The sequence below is a fragment of the Castor canadensis genome, chromosome 16 (genome assembly GCF_047511655.1).
Source record: "Castor canadensis chromosome 16, mCasCan1.hap1v2, whole genome shotgun sequence".
Classification (NCBI taxonomy): Eukaryota; Metazoa; Chordata; class Mammalia; order Rodentia; family Castoridae; genus Castor; species Castor canadensis.
The window spans coordinates 19,644,533-19,662,224 of NC_133401.1; the positions used below are offsets into that span (position 1 = coordinate 19,644,533).

General features: G+C 36.8%; 1 pseudogene; it reads left to right on the forward strand.

Annotated features, from left to right (window-relative positions):
* The first annotated feature begins 673 nt into the window (after window positions 1-673).
* On the forward strand, window positions 674-1,561 carry LOC109678121 (olfactory receptor class A-like protein 1; annotated as a pseudogene).
* The last annotated feature ends 16,131 nt before the right edge of the window (window positions 1,562-17,692 follow it).

Consider the following 17,692-nt stretch of genomic DNA (forward strand, 5'->3'; position numbering starts at 1 on the left):
TGTTCAGTAACTTTGTTTCAAGTTGTGTGAACTACATTGTCTCCTAACTCTGACATTTGACCCATGAGGTAGGGTAGGAGGGATCAAAACGACCTTAATTGAATAACTCTGTCGGATGAATAATAAAAAAGATCATTGTCCTAGAAGTTTGTCTAATGCTCTCAAAACAAAAAAAGAAATGGAAATGTACACGTTACTGGTGTGCTAAGTATAATGTTTCATAGAATAGTCAGATCATTGAGATACTTTACAGATAAAATATAAATGTAATGCTCTAAATAAAAGTGCAAATATAGTAAACACAAATATGGATTAATTATTTCCTGGCTAATGGACAAAATTGGAATGAGCTGACATATGAATTCTACCCTTTTCATAACACTTGTTTTTATACTACCAGACTCATGGGAATCCCTGGAATCCAATCCTTACAATGGATACACTGAACCAGAAACACTGAAGAACTGGACATTCCACCACCCTCCTCTCATAGTGACATGCTCTTCATATTCTTAGACAATCTCCATTAATTTTAATTTCATAATGGACTGTGTTAACATGCAGTCAGAGATTTGGCTTACACAATTGGAACATGTAAAATATCATTGAGATAATGTTTCCAAATGACCCAATACTGATATTTTTCCTTCTACCTGAAATTTTCATTGGGTACATGGGCAACTCTCTGCTCTTCATATTACAGTTGTACACCGACTTAACTCAGCCTCATCTGAAGAAGCCCATAGATGTGATATTCACACACCTGACACCAGTCAATGTTTTCACGATTGTGTTCAGGTGGACACCAGATATCATGCCACCTTTGGAATGAGATTTTTTTTGTATGATGTTTGCAGGTCAGTTTTGATGTTTGCCTACAGTGTTACCCATGGTCTTTCCATCTGTATTACCTTTCTCCTGAGTACCTTTCAAGCTATCACCATCAGCCCCAGTAACTCTAAGTAGGCTTGGCTTAAATCTAAACTCTCTTCATGCATTTTCCCGTCTATTCTTTTTTTTCTGGATCATTAACCTGTTTCTCCATATTCCCATCATTGAAAGTGTAAGAGCCAAAAGCAATTTCACTATTGTGGGTTCTAGATTTTCTCAACCATATTGTCAAAGTAACCAGGTTTAATATCACACCACAGTGCCATTTTAAATTGTTATGATGATTCAAGATCTCCTGTTTATGGTCTCTATGATGTGGACCAGCATCTATATGGTGAGTCTCCTTTTCAGACACCACAGCAGAGCCCAGCACATCCACAGCCTCAGCTTCTCTGCCCAGACATCTCCTGAACACAAGGCCACTCACAGCATCCTGTTGCTTGTTGGTTTCTTTGTGTTCTTTTATTTCTCAAACAACTTCATTACCTTTTACTTGTGCTACAGACCTGAGAAAAATATTGTATTGGAAAAGATTACTGGAATTTTATCATCATGCTACTCAACCATCTGCCCTTTTGTCCTAATAAGCAATAGGAAAATTATTTCCAAATTTATTTCTTCCTTTTCAGAAATAGAATTTTTATTTTCTCAAAGAATATTCAATGACTAGTCAAAATCCCACACAACTTTCTGTATCAGAGGATTCTTCATAAGAACTTAGATCATCCATTCAAGCCACATCACTCTTGTTCACCTGAACTTTGGCTACTATGGATTGACATTTGTATAGACTTTTGAAATCTCAATAAAAGTAAAGTATATTAATAGCAAATTAAAATTTCACATGACTGCATTTTTAATTTATGTAGTAGTAGTTATAAATGGTATTATAACTACTGCTGTCTTTTCATGTTTACTCAGAAATAGAAGCATTGTACACAACTTAATACCAAATTGGTAGATGACAATATTCTATTAGAAAAGACTGCTGTCATTAGTAATTTCATTTATCTGTTTTAGAATAATATGTTACATGTATATGTATATATATATATATATATATATACACATACATATATATGTGTTTGTGCATGTTTTATTCTAGAGAGCAAATCAGTGATGACAAAAGAAATATTGTCCTTGAACAGAGTGTATGCAAAGTTCATGGTGTAGGAATAGTGTATGCTGAGTGTACATGATATTACCTATGAAAATGAAGAACTAGCAGTGTTAGTAGGCTTGTTTCTTAACACAGAAATCATTGTCATGGTGCATCTCTCAATGTCTCTGTAAACAAACATATCATGGTAACAGTTCCTGTGCTTTGTTGATGTATTTTAAATATAGGTGTAGTCTATTAAAGCAATTTGAATTACATGTGTCTCTTCATATTCAATAATTTGTCATTCAAATTCATGACTTTTTTGTAATGGTGATCATTTTTTTAATAATGTTTTGCTTGCAAAATTGTCAGTCAAATTGTCTTTTTAAAAAATTCTGATGCCTTAAGATATCTGCTCCATATTATTCATTATTCCATCAAAATCCCAAGGAATGTATTGCAAGTGTCATATATTTTGAATCCCTGTAAACCATTTCGGGGTGATGACTAATGGATTCTTGGACTATTACTTTATTTGTTCAGTGATTGTCTTTCCTCTCCAGTTTCTGTGTTCTGACAAGATCACATTGCTGTTTTCCTGATGAAGAACTCTTGTTCTCCACATCAGCTTTAGAATTTGTACTTTATCTCACTGACAAACTTTCAGAGTTTTAGGAACAGGACCTCAATTTTATAAGGATTTAGTTGTAGGTTCAACCAGGATGCAGACAGGATGTCATTACCTAGGTGGTCTTCATGAGGGGCACTGTGTCCCATCACTGAAGAATCATTCCTCCATCTGCTCATTTCTGGCCCTCTGGTATGGTTGCTCTTTGTAAAGTATGGGAAGTTCTTCCTGGAGGGCTCTCCACTTCCTTTTTCTCTCTTCCTCCCAACATGATCTCACCTCCTCCATCAAAATGAGTTGAAATATATTTGCTTGATATTCAAGATCCAAATATCCAAATATTTATAAAACTCCATGAATCTCACAGTGGACACTCCAAAGTAACCATCAACCACAACAAACAAGAACATCAGCAACTTCCTGGAAACCTCCTGTGGGCCTTCCAATTACTAGCCACTACGTGTATCTACTAACTTCAACAATAACACCATACACTCTGCTATTCTTAGTCTAAATTAATTCTTGGTCATTTCAAAAACTGCAATGAATGTGGAGATTCCTCAAAATCACTCACCCATTGCTCAAGTTTCATCCTGTGGTTTTGCTTCTGTGGTGTGGGTCTGCAGACATCACTTCCAGTGTAGTTGCTGAGATAATTTTTCCATTTTACTGCACCATGCAAATTGGTGCAGTAAATTGGATACTATTACCATGGGAATAATATCTAATGTCATAAGACATGAATTTACCTCAGCAAGGTTTCAATATGTGTTCTGATTTAAAAAGTAGAATAATCTTGGCAAACTATGTTTATTTTATCATTCAATGTTGAACATATAGCAATATCAATCACATTGCATGTTTCTCAAAACATGGAGTTAATTGATGGATTGAATAAGAAGCCACACTCAGTGCACCTAAAGAACCCTAGAATGGATTCTTTCCCCAGTGAATGCACATGTGGTATGTTTGTGTGTGTGTGTGTTTGAGGGTATAAATTTTAGGCACAAGACATTCAGCAATATCTCCACCCTAGTCATATGCTTTTATGTGCACAAAGTTCTGGAGTCCTGTAAGTCATTTGTTCATCTCTAAGTGTGCAGCTCATCTTTCTATCCAAAGCAAGTATTTGAGAAGGGACACAGCAGGAGCTCCAAGCCATGCACAGGGAGCTGAGGAGGACGTGGATGACCTTCAGGGAGGTGGGTTTCTCACTGGTAATGGGGAGTTGGTAGAGCAGGCAGACTTTGCAGAGAATGAATGAGTCCCTGACAAGACCAGTGGGAACACAGGGTACAGGCTGTAGAGTTGTTCAACCATATCCTTAATGGGAGGGAAACCTCATGAAGAAGAATTTGAATAATGACTCAGACAACAGTCATGGAGATGAAATCTTGTGTTTTCCCATGGAAATGAAACAAGAGTATTGAGTTCTGTCCCCAAAAAAGGGAAAAGAGGTGTAACGTTGGTGCATGCACAATGTTCTTTGAGGACAAAATGTCATGAGAAAGTCAATTTCCTATGGACTGAATTTGTGGGAGTGACTGTAATTGCAATTCAATGAATAAGATATCAAGTCAATCCCTGATTGAGATAGGGACACAAGGATGTCTATGTCCTTCCTGGCTGGCACAATGCCACACTAAGCCCAATACCTACAATAACCATGTTCAGGACATTGGGCTCCACACAATGAAGGACGTGAGCTCTCTAAGAAACATGGCACAAGCAACGTGATATACAGGCTGATGCAGGTAAAGTGTGACTGTCTCTCTGAGTTGCAGACAGACTGTGACCAGGGAGAATGATGTTGAAACATTCAGAGAGATTGTGATCAGAGTGTTGATAGGAGAGGGTTGTCAGATTAAAAAACTCCAGAGAAGTTCAGAGTGTCCCCTGGGACCATGATCAATGGATGCATGTGAAAATAATCTCCTGTAAGGATCGGAGAACAAACAATACCTCAAACTTCCTAAATCTGTGAATAGTACTTGTTTCCAACAGCCAGGGTGAAAATCCCCTTAATACTGGGAAAAATTACTTAATATGTCACATTGAATTAGGACCCTCTGTAGTTAACTGGGACAATCTGTACGTGATCTTTCTGTAATGGAATTATAGGTATTTTTATTAGGATGTAATACTTGTAGTGGGGGATACATTCTGATATTTACATATGTATTTAAAATAATATCTAAATTTGATTCACCCCCTCTGTTCTTCTCCTTCATACCTTCTTCCCCCTTCTTAGAACAATCTTCAACAGATTTCACTTTTCTATTTTCATACAACAATACTAAATACATCCACCATATTTGCCCTCCTTCACCCTCCGGTTACATCCTCCCCCCTCCCTGTGATTCCCACTCCCAGACAGGACCTGCTTTACCCTTCTGTCTTTCATTTTTGTCTAAGTATTATTTCTGGTTCAAAGACATTTCACCTTGATATTTCAGACATTTACATAGTGTTTTAATCAGGACAAGCCCCCATTGCTTTATCCATCGCCCTGTTCTGCAATTATTGCATTATATTATCTTCTGACACGGATGCAATGTGCTTCAATATTTTGTGATCTTTACTATTCCCTTTCTTTCTTCTGCCTACCTGTAGTCTTCTCACACAGGCTCACTAATACAATTATGTCTCTCTCTCTCTCTCTCTCTCTCTCTCTCTCTCTCTCTCTCTCTTTCTCTCTCTTTTTCTCATTCTGTCTCTTTCCCTGTCAGTCTCTGTGTGTATATACATATATAACATCATTTATATATTTATGTGTATATTTGTATTTTAAGTCTAGCATCCAATATGAGGAAAGTGTGACCCTTGGCTTTTTGAACCTAACTCATTTTGCTTAACATGATGCTCTCCACTTCCATCCATTTCCTTGCAACAATATAATTTCACTTTAAATGGCTGAATAACACTCCATTGCGTATATATGCCACATTTCCTCAATCCATTCATCAGTTGTGGGGCATCTGGCTGTTTCCAAAGCTTGACTATTGTGAAAAATGTTGCAATAAACATGGGTGTGCACGTGACTCTACTATATCCTGGCACACCGGGTGTAAGCCCAACAGTGGTATTGTTGGATTTTATGGTAGTTATAGTTTCAGTTTTTTTGAGGAGTCAGGATACTGCTTTCCATAGTGGTCACATTGATTTACCTTCCCAACAACAGTGTGGAAGTGTTAATTCCCCTACATCCTTGCCAGAATTTGTTGTTGTTGTTGTTTGGGTTATTGATGATAGCCATTGTGACTGAACTCTGGTGGAATCTCAATGTAGTTCTGATTTGCATTTCATTTATGGCCCAGGATATTGAGCATTTCATCATGTATTTATTGGACATTTATACTTCTTGTTTTGAGAATTGTCTGTTTAATTCCTTTGCCCATTTATTCAGTAGGTTCTTGATTCTTTGAGAAGTTAGTTTTTTTAGCTGCCTGTATATTCTGGTTATTAATCACCTGCCAGATGGATGTATAGCTGGCAAGGATCTTCTCCCATTCTGTAGGCTGTCACTTCAGTCTAGTGCTGTGAAGAAGCTTCTTTGTTTGATGCAGTCCCATTTGTCAATCCTTTCTCTTAAGTGAGGAGCTATTCAAGTTCTATTCGTAAGGTTGATACCTATCTTCAGTATGTCTTAGTTTCAGATCTTACATTAAGAACTTTGATCTACTTTGTATTGAAACTGGTATAAGGCAAGAGACTGGTATCGAGTTTCAACCTTTCACAGATGGATATCCAGTTTTCCAAACACCATTTGTTAAGGAGGCATACTTTACAAATATAGATCATTTTGTAAACAAAAATAATTTCAGGTTTATAATCAAATGCATAGATCATTAACACAGAGCTTCACAAACTAAATACAGTAAGAGTCAATACATATCCTCGACCTTCAGAGCCACTCTAACGGTACCCAGTATCCTGAACTGTCCACCAAAGAAACAGAAATAAAACCCAGGCCCCTCAATATTATCATAGAACTGCTATTAATATAGCTATTACTATTAATACATTAATAGTAATTAATCATTATTAATATACTTATTAATTAAGCTATATTTGTCCAAGTGTGAGTATTACTTTGAATTAAATCATGTGTATCTAGACTGCCTCATGGATAAACTGTCAGAAAATACACAGACTGTCACTGGGAGCCAGTGACTTACAATACTCATCCAAAGCTACTTGGGAAGCTGGGATCAGGGAGATCATGGTTCGAGGCCAGCCTGCAAAAAACAGTTCTTGAGACCACATCAGAAGGGAAACAATCTGTTCATGGTGGTGCACAACTATTATCCCAGCTATGGTGGGAAGCATAAAATGGAAGGATTGTGGTCCAGGGCAGTCTGGGCAAAAATAAGCAAGACCTGATCTTGAAAATAACCAGATCCAAAATGGCTGAAGGCATGGTTCAGTGGTGAGGTGCTTACCTAGACAGACTGAAGTCCTGAGTTAAAATATCAGTATCACCTAAAACAAATAAAATAAAGTAGACTATCTCCTTTACCCTACTAAGTATAGCAAATTATAATTATTAAATAAGTAATGGAAATAAATGAAAAACTATTTTCATAAAATTGACATTGTATCCTTTACTTTTTCTTGTATCTTTCCTTTAACTTTTTAAATGCAAGGTGGAGGCTACAGTAAGGATGCTGAGGGCAGCTTAGCCTAAGCTGGATAAGTAGTTATGAGGACCAGAACTTTCCCCTCTGAGATGCAGATATGCACGTATGCACGACATAAGTGGCTTTGATTTCAATAGATAAGTTACGTTAGAATAATTCAGAAAAGGAAGAGTAGAAGGAGAAGTTGCACTGCTAGGATTCAAAGACAGCTGAATGTAACCAGGACTTCTTGTACAGCCAGACACTCTGTGTATTTACCAAATTCTTCTTCAGCAGGTTCTCAGCTCTTCCAATATAGTGGGAAACAAAGGTGGACATCAAGCCCCAAACGTTAAGTTGTACTACTGCAGATCAGAGGAAGAGAAAGGGAGGAAGTGGGAGAGAGAGAGAGAGAAAGAGAAAACAGTTAAAGAGAGAGAGAGGGAGAGTAGGAAAACAGTTTGGAGGTGGTGGAGAATCCAGAAAATTTGAGCAGACCATATCTTAACTTTTAGTTCTTTCTTTGTTTTTTGAGGTAGGCTCTCACTGTGTTTCCCAGGCTGATATTGAGCTCCTAATCCTCAGTCTCCTGGGTAGCTGGGTCCTCAGGACAGTTTTCATTATAATTAGCATATTAAGTTCATACATTTGCAGGGTACCATGTGACTTTTGGATCTTTGTATCCATTAAGGAAAAATTACACCAAGCTAATTAACAAATTCATCACCAGAGCACTATGTTATTTCCTGGTGTAGTCAGAATGTTGAAAAATCTGTTTTAGCAACTGTGACATCTAAGAAAACATTATTATTAACTGTGATACCTGCACAATGTGATGGATCACTACAACTTATTCCCCCAGTCTAATAGAAACTTTGTACTTTCTGATAAATATGCTCCTTTTTCTCATTCCTCTTTAACCCAGAGTCTGGCAGCCACTTTTAAACTCCACATTTCTAGGACTCTCTTTTCTTCAATAAATAACATCATGTGGTTTTTTGTGTGTCTCTTCTTTGTTTATTTAATGTAATATCTTCCAAGTTGATCATTGTTTGTACAAATGAAAGAATAGCATATTAGGGAGGAATTGATTCTCCTGTGCATAAATACCGTATTTTCATTACTTATCCATCTTTATATGAGCAAGTAGGTTGAGTCCATAACTTATAAAGTATTGATAATTCTGAAATACAAAGTGGACATTCTTCAACATACTGATTTCACGTGGTTGACCATGCACCAAGGAGTGGTATGGCAGGATCACATGGAAGTTCCATTTTTAAATTCTGAAGAATACCCATACTGTTTTCCATGACTGTATTAATTTGCATTTATACCACAGTGAAAAAGGGTTCCCTTTTTTCAAATCCACACCAGCACTTCTCCCTTATATCTTTTGAACAATAACCATTCTTCAAATGTGCATGATATCTTATTGCAGTTTTAATTTTCATTTGGGAAATCATCCTAAATTAAAGCAGGAAAGGAGCCCAAAGTATGAAGTGTTAGACTGCTATATTCTTGCATATTAAGATAAATATATCAGCCAAAAAAAGGAAACCCCACACTGTATAATGCAAATAAAAGTTTATATTTATATACAAACTATTTAATATTTAACATCAATACAAAAGCATAAAACCTATATTCAAAATGGTCAAAGATATGAGTCAGATGTCATAGTTTATGGACTTCAATGGCTAGTCATGTACTTAAAAATCACCCAGCTTCTAGTAATCACAAAGAAACACCAGTTAAATTAATCAAGCCACCTAATATTCTTTTTGAGAATCTAATATTGATGAGTAAGGGAGTACAAAAATATTTAAGTACTCTATTAATTATGAAAATATTTATGTAGAACATTATCTGGACTCTACAGTGAGTTATTATTTACTCACTCTAGAAACAAATACCACATTCAAGAGGAAGATCAGGATGACTGAAGTTCAATGTCAATCTGGAAAAAAGTTAGTGAAACTCCAGCTTAGTGAAACAACCTGGGTGAGATGCTGTGTGTCTGTGATCCCAGCTACAAGGCAGGCATAGATAGGAGAATAATCATCCAAGGCCAGACCCAGTATAGCTTGGGAAACACCATAAGACTTTACCTAAACATAACTAAGGAAAAAATGGAGAGGATGGGAGCATGGCTCAAGTAGCAGAGCTTAGCAAGGGCAAGGCACTGAGTTTAAACCCCACTACCACACACACAGAAATGGAAACAAAGGCCAAAAAAAGTGATCCAGGACACACGTGGAAATCTAGTCTTTGGGGCAGGCTGGACCATAGAAAATGAGGAGAAACAGTTCAATTTTTATCAATTCTAGAGTGGGTGAAAATGTAGCATATTCATTAAACTGCACATAAAGTAGCAGGGGAAATGAATGAATTGAAGCTACCTATTTAAACTTCCCCTATTTCACAAAAACAGTGGGGAAAATTAAAATTTAAGGTTTTTAAGAAGTCATACAGAAGAGACTCTATCATGAGAAAGCAGGGATCCAAAAGCAACCACTATATTTAATATGTAATGAAATGATCTTTGAAGTAAAGGAAAATACCTAAAGCACTCAAAAATGATGCACACATGGATAAAGGAAGGGATATGTAAATCTGGAAGTGGTTATTCCCACCATCTGAGTGAACTTTTAGTGCATTCAGTGTATGCTGAAGTTTACTTTGTGATGAAATGCAACATGGGGAAATGACAATCCTCTAAGGCACACTCTGCATTCTTACTTAGCAGCCTCATAAATTTACCTAGAGATTCACTTTGCATCAGGAGAGGGATTTGCTGCTCCTGTGGGTTCATCAAAATGATGCCCAGTAAACAAGGTCATCAAGGCAGCAGGTGACGTGGTGATGGGAGCCCATTGGGAGGAAATTCCTAACACCCTGTTCCTGATACTCAGTCATTGTTGGTCAGATGCAGCCTTTCTGAGATGCTTCACTGTCTGGGGGAAGCCGCCTGCCTTGAACGAGGATTCTGCAACACTTGGCCTTGAGAATGACAGGGAGTAGGACCCTTTCCACATCCCATTCCCAGTCTATGCTGCACACAGAGACTGCAGTTCTTTTCAGACTTCAGCTTCCATTCATTCTCTGTCTACATAGAGCTATCCTTGTCTCTTTCACTATCATCTTTCTCATTTCTCTCTTAATCTTTATTCTTGTTACCACTTTGTCCAGTCTGTCATTTCTTGTTATGTTTCCCATCTGTTACAGTTCCGTAAATCTCTTTCAGTGTCTTCCAGAAATTTAATATTTTAAACCTGTGCCATTTTTTCTTGATTTGAGTTTGATCTTTTATTATTAACAACTCTTGGGAAACTCCACATAATCCCATGTATTGTCAGAGTTCCCCCATTGTATGGCATTCTTTTCTACATATTTATTTTATTTTTGAATTAAGATACATTGATTATTCAAAGGGATTTCACTGTGATAGTTCTGTTCACGAGTACAGTGTACTTTGAACAAGGTCACCCTCCATGACATTTCATGTTGTCTACCTTTATTCTCAGTCCCTCAGTAGATTCCTGTTTATGTTTAGTGCAGTTTACTCCTCCCTTTCACTTAGTCATTCCCTTCTCTCATCTTCTGTTTTCCTCATTTTGTTTTTCCCAGCACTATCCTGACATGTAAGAATATTTTAATGTGTCATGGACATTTTGTTTAAAAACAATTACATTTAGAGATAATGTATGATACTGCTTCTCTTAGAAATGTTACACATTGTTAACACTAACTCTTAGATTCAGAACATTCTTTAAATGTAATCCAGTGTGTTAACCTTGCTTACAGAGTTCTAATCATAACACATCCCCACTTTAAGTTTGTGCTTCTTGACATTCCTGCATCCTTTCTAATGCTGAGATTATTTCTGACTTCTGTTTAGGGGAGAGTAGAGTGTCTCCTGAGATTTTCAAATTGTATCTTTTTAAAAACTTGCAGTTTGCTTTTTTCCTTTCTATTTTGGGATTTACTTTCTATTAATCTGTCTTATCTGTGTCAATTCCGTTTACTTACAATTTTGATTCATTTTACTCTGCCTCTTCTACTGTCATAGTTTTATTTTATGGTGTTTATCTAGTTTTCATGTTTTGTTCTCTCATGGATTTCCATGATGGATTTTCAAGGTAGAGCTATTTTCCCACTAACTGATTAATACAAAATGCATTTGTTTAAACACACAGAGACATCAGTGACTTCTAACTTATTTTCTTACTCCATCTTTTTCTGTGTGTCTTGAACTGTTGCTGCATGCACTACCTGGGGCATATCTGCTTTAGGGGAAAAGGTGGGCACTTTCTAAGGAAGGTGTGGGTTGTTATTCTGTGGTAGTTAAGTCAAAAATAGGAAATATCATTTTCAATAGTTTTATATTTTTGAATTAGCATGATGGAAGGGATTCATGTTGATAATTCCACATGTGCATAGACTGCTTTGGACATGTTCACTCCTCCCTATCTTTTCTTTCTTCTCCCCTTTTTCAAACAGCATTTGGTGGGTTTGGTTATGTCGTTTTCTGATAGATAGATAGATAGATAGATAGATAGATAGATAGATAGATAGGTGATGGATAGACAGCTGGCTGATTCATGGATAGATAAATGTAGTGCACCTTGATCCACTTCACCCCTTAGTATCCTTTCTTTACTTCTCTCCCTCCCACTGGCCCCACCATCAGTATTTCCACCTCTTGAGAAGCTGAGATTACTGGAATGAAGCACTATGCTGAGGCCCAATGTCAGATTTTCATTCATGTAGGTCACTGGTCAGCTCATGGTAATTATCAGTTCCAACACCTTAAATTTTTCTTTATGATAAGTGCATTCAAAACCCTCTCTTCTAATTATATTGAGAGAAGTAATGCATTGTGGTTAATGATAGTCACTCTGCTGTGTCTTAGAACAGCAGAATGAATGTTCTATCAATCTGTAACTTTGTACTTGTTGACCATTCTATTCTCCTTTCCCCTTTCCCTATATTCTCCAGTTGTTGGAACCAGTATTCTAGTCTCAACCTATTTTTGGTGTTAGGGATGGACCCAGGGGTATATATGGTGCAAATACTGTGTCCAAACGTATGCAAATGGAAAAGTGGCATAGTTGAAATGATTGCAGGAATGGTGGAGGGGATGAATTTGAATGTGATGCATTTGATACATTGTAAGAACTTTTGTGAATGCCACAATGTACCCCCACATGCACAATAATAAAAATGTGTGAGTATAAAGGACAGCATGCAGATGAGTGTTCTCTGCCTTGGGTGTAATGTGTTCAGGACATTTTCATTTGTTGTAATCATTTATATGTTTGGATTTAGGCTTTTATGACTTTATTTCTGTTGCTTATTTTCTTTCTTCTCTCTGGAATCTTTCCTAAATTCTTTACATGAATGTTTTTTCTTTACCACAAATCTGTCTTTCTCTCTCTCTCACATAAGATATGTATATATATTATCTTCATAAAATATAAAATGGAGTTACATGTTTTATCCTTCTTCCACTTTCCTACTGTCCCAACATCTAGCATAATGTTGGCGAATATTTTCACTGGTATATATCAGAATTTAATTCAGAGGTTGTCAGAAGTTTTTAAAAATATACCAATATAATATAGGACTTTCCTTGTCCTCTTTGAGACAGAGAGTCTTCTGTTTTCAGTTCTCTGAGGAATAATTGCATTGTGCTCTCCTAAAGCATGATTTTTCCTTTCTTCTGCTTGGAAGTAAAATAGGTAGATAGAAATGCAAAATTGACCATGGAGGGGAATGTGCTTGATTTCAGTTTGTCAGCATGGCACTCTTTATCTAGGATCAAGAGCAGCGTACTACAAAATACTACATTGAATCTTTGGGACTAAAATTGGCTGCAAGTAGAGCCACGTAGAGTTTAAGAAGGTGAGAGTGGAAGGATTTTACGTTTTGTATCTTAATTATATTTTTACATGTGCAGCTGTGTGTTGTACAGTGAGATAATTTGATACAGTGTGTGCAATGTGTAATGATTATGTTAGGCTAATTAGTATTTTTGTCTACTTCAACATTTTCCTACTTATTTAATAAAGGGGGTGGGTCTTACCTTGTTGCCCAGGTTGACCCTGAACTCCTGGGTAGTCCTGCAGTAGTGTGCTGAGTAGTGGGGTATCATCACAGGCCACCATACAAAGCCCCCTTGAACATTCAATACTTGAATAGAATATGTTTTGATCAAATCATTGTGATTCACAATCTCGTCTCCTTGTCATGTCTTTGAGTTAGGAGATATTGATATCCACTCTTCCATGATTCATAAATTACATATGAGGTCGTTATGCATTGTAGTTACTGCACTGTGCTGTAGATTACTAGAAACTGTTCCTTCTTCCAGACATTGTGTGTGACCAAGTGACAGACAATGCTCTCAACAGACATAGAAAGCACCCTGTTAGAATCTCAGCAAGCCCATAGATGCAATTTTCACACATCTCACACTGTCAAATATTTGGCCATCATGTTCAAGTTCAAAGCAGATGTCACATTGTTCTTTGGAGAAAGACATTTTTTGAATGATGTTGGTGGTAAAGCCATTTGGTACACCTACAGAGTTACCCAGGGTCTTTCTTTCCATCAGTAATACCTTGCTGCTGAGTGTTTTCAAGCCATCACTGTCAGTCCTACTAATTCTAAATATGCCTAGCTCAAATCTAAATTGTCTAGCGGGGTTGCTTATTCTTTCCTTTACTTTTCTTCTGGAACACCAACTTGCTCATCTACATCCAAACCATCCTAGTGAGATTGGCTAACACCAACTCCACTGTTCTTGTTTCTGGGTATTCTCAACTTTTCTGTCAAATTCAACAGTTTTTGAATTCTTCCAACTCCATTATTGTTCTGGTGGGTCAATGATTCTGTATATCCTAACTTGATACAAAACAAATTTAAGTTTGCAAGTAATATGATTCTCTTTACTAGACCCAATATCATTTTCCCTATGTTTAAAAACAGACAGAAGCACAAAGAATTAAGATTTAGATAGGTAAATTGAGGTTGTTGATATTAAAATGTGAATTGTGCCTTTTAATAGATGCCACTCATTGTAAGATGACAATAGAGGATGACATTTATCTAAGAACCATACAAATTTTAAAATGTTAGAACTGTTCAAAATTTAATTTTGACAAATCTTATTAGATACCCATTGACATATGTGAATATGTTCTTAACATTGCCTTTTAAATGTTAAATCATATGTTGTGCTGGAAATGTTGAAAGGGCAGTTTCTGAAGTACTTTCAATCTTCACATCATGGCAAGCACTTTTGAAATGGGAAATCAGTTCCATGGCAAACTAGGTGCGTTACAATAATGGCTAATTCCTGTGCTGTGTGGTCACAGACACTCCCTGCCCTGCATGACAGGTGCTCTGTGGAACAGAAAGGAAGTGAATGCACTCTGTAAGAGCAGGAGGCACAACAGCCTCAGTGGAAAGTGAGTTGTTCTTTGGGGTCCTGCTCAGTGGGCACGTTGTAGCAAGGACTTTGCTGATTTCCACCATGTATGTGATCCTGAAATTTATTTATAATGCATTTCAACTTGTGAAAAAACATCCTTGAGCACAGATGTGGCACTTCTAATTGGCCAACTTAATATACTTACCAGAGATTCATTTTGCATCTGGGTCATTATGTTTCTTGAACCCCAGCGTGCATCAAAATGATGCACAGTAAACAAGGTCATTGAGGCAGCAAGTGAGAGGTGATGGACACCCATTCAGAGGGAAGTTCTGTCATCCTGTCTCTGACATACATCCATGGTCGAGCAAATGCAGCCTTTCCAAGATGCCTCACTGTCTCAGGAAGCCAACTGCCCTGAGTGTGGATTCTGCAGCACAAGCCTGAGACATAGAGGAGGGTAGAAGACCTTCTTCCTACTCCTGCTCCCTGTTTGTTTCCTAAAGAGATTGTTTCATATTCAGACTTGCTTTTCAATATTTCTGTTTATGCTAAACATATTAATTTCTTGTCATTGTCACTATTTTTCCTTTCTTCCATTCAAGCATTTTCAGTTTCTTCATTCTCTCATTTTTTATAATGTTTTCTTCCCACTCCACATTTATCTTGGTCATATTTTTAAAGTTTCACACTTCATACAGTTTCATGTTTTTTCCTTTGGTAACAAATGGTTGAAATTTTCTTTGGAATTCCTTGGAATGACTTGAATCTCCAATGGGTATACTCTTATGTCTTATTCTTTCTTCCAACACCAGAATTGATATTTTTGAATTTGATATAATTTATCTCTTTTTGTTTTGATTACTCTCTCTACATTATTGCCTTTCTTACCTTTGCTTTCCCAACATTATTCTGCTTTTGTAAATAATATTCTTTCTATTTTACTGCCATATACAAGGTGTCATTTCAAAATATTTCTATCAAAACTAAAGCAGATACCTTAAAAGCAACTGAGGCCAATAGGAGAAGGGGACCAGGAACTAGAGAAAAGGTGAGATCAAAAAGAATTAACCTAGAAGGTAACACACACACACAGGAAATTAATGTGAGTCAACTCCCTGTATAGCTATCCTTATCTCAACCAGCAAAAACCCTTGTTCCTTCCTATTATTGCTTATACTCTCTCTTCAACAAAATTAGAAATAAGGGCAAAATAGTTTCTGCTGAGTATTGAGGGGGTGGGGAGGGGAGGGAGGGGGCAGAGTGGGTGGTAAGGGAGGGGGTGGGGGCAGGGGGGAGAAATGACCCAAGCCTTGTATGCACATATATAATAATAAAAGAAAAAAAATAATTAAAAAATATTTCTATCAAATTTTCATTAATTGTGCACCATTTTAATTTGACATTTTATTGTATATTAATTTATAGGCTTAATTTTTTGCTATTAAATGGTACATCATTCTTTCAATTGCATTCTGAAGCTATTTTATGCCTTATCCAAATGTTTTCTCTGCTAATTTTCTTTGTAGTATGACTGAACTCTTTCTTAATAAATTGGGAGATTTCTTCATGAACATATAAATTCCCTTAAAGAAAATTTTCTGTGGCATTAGTTTTAAACTCAGGGCTTCCTATTAGCTAGGAAAGTGCTGGACCACTTGAGCCACATCTTCAGGCCTTTTTACACTGCTTGTTTTGGAGGTGAGGGTCTCATTTTGCCCAGGCCATCCTGGACCATGATCCTGCCAATCTCATTCTCCCAAGTGTCAGGGATTAGAGTCATGGACCACTGATGTGTGGCTTGTTTCTGAAATTTTAAGCTTCTTGGGGTGGGGGTTGTAGTTCTGTGGTGGAGAACTTGCCGCACATATGTGAGGCTCTGGGTTTTGATCTTCAACAAAAAATTTTCTAATTCCTTAATAGATATTACATTTTATACAGTTTTATAAATTTCACTTTCTTTACAATAAGTCCAACCTGTTCCCAAAAAGGGAGGAATGAAGTGATGAGAACAGATATTGAGGGTCATATCCAGTTTCAATGGAAAAGAAATCAGTACTGCACTTTTATATTGGGGTGCTTGGTTTTGTGTGTACGTGTGTGTGCGCATGTGTGTACATGTGTGTATGTGTGTGTGTGGTGTTGTTCTGAGACATGGTCTCTCTGTGTGGTCTAGTTTGGACATGAACCTGCCATCCTCCTCCCTCAGCTTCTGTGGAGTTGGGATTGGAGATATGCACCAGCACGTCCAGCTAATTTTGGACTGTTAATTTGATACTCTTAACATTGTAATTTTTATACTAAACTTAATACTTCCTTTTCTGAGGCATAATTTTTATTATGTAGACAACTGGTGTTTAAATGATAGATTGTTGTTGCCTTGATTCATACTATCCAGAGTAGCCCTGTCACCATGGGGCATCATCTGTGTCATCTTTTTTATTTTATTTCTTATTAAATTTCCCTTCATTCATAAAAAAATACTTTCATCATTCACATGGGTTAAATTTTCTCACATTACATGATGTATCTATTGAAGTAATCACATATTGCTGCTCCACAATCTAACACATTGTGAAGTTTGTGAAGTTAAATTTAATTTGCATCTTTTGAATAATTCTCTTCATCACTTGCATGAGGCTTTTTACAAATTCTGGAATTATTTTTACACTTATCTTCAGCACTTGGGATTGAACACAAGGTCTCACACCCAGTGGTTTCCATGCTATCTAGGTGATCTAATACTTAAGACTTGCCCATGGCCATTTAATTCTATTTTCTTTTTAAGACAAAATCTCACTACATTTGTCCCAGGTAACCTCAAACTTGCAAGCTTCTAGCCCACAGCAAACTCAATTTTGCAATTCTTTTCTATAGATTAACTTCCATTTGGTTCATGGAAGACTTGTGATTGTGCTTTTCACACTATTTTTGTTATGTCTTGTTGCAAAGTAAATAGTATATTCATAATTAAATTAGTTGAATGTGATCTTTGTCTTGTCCTTAGTAAATGT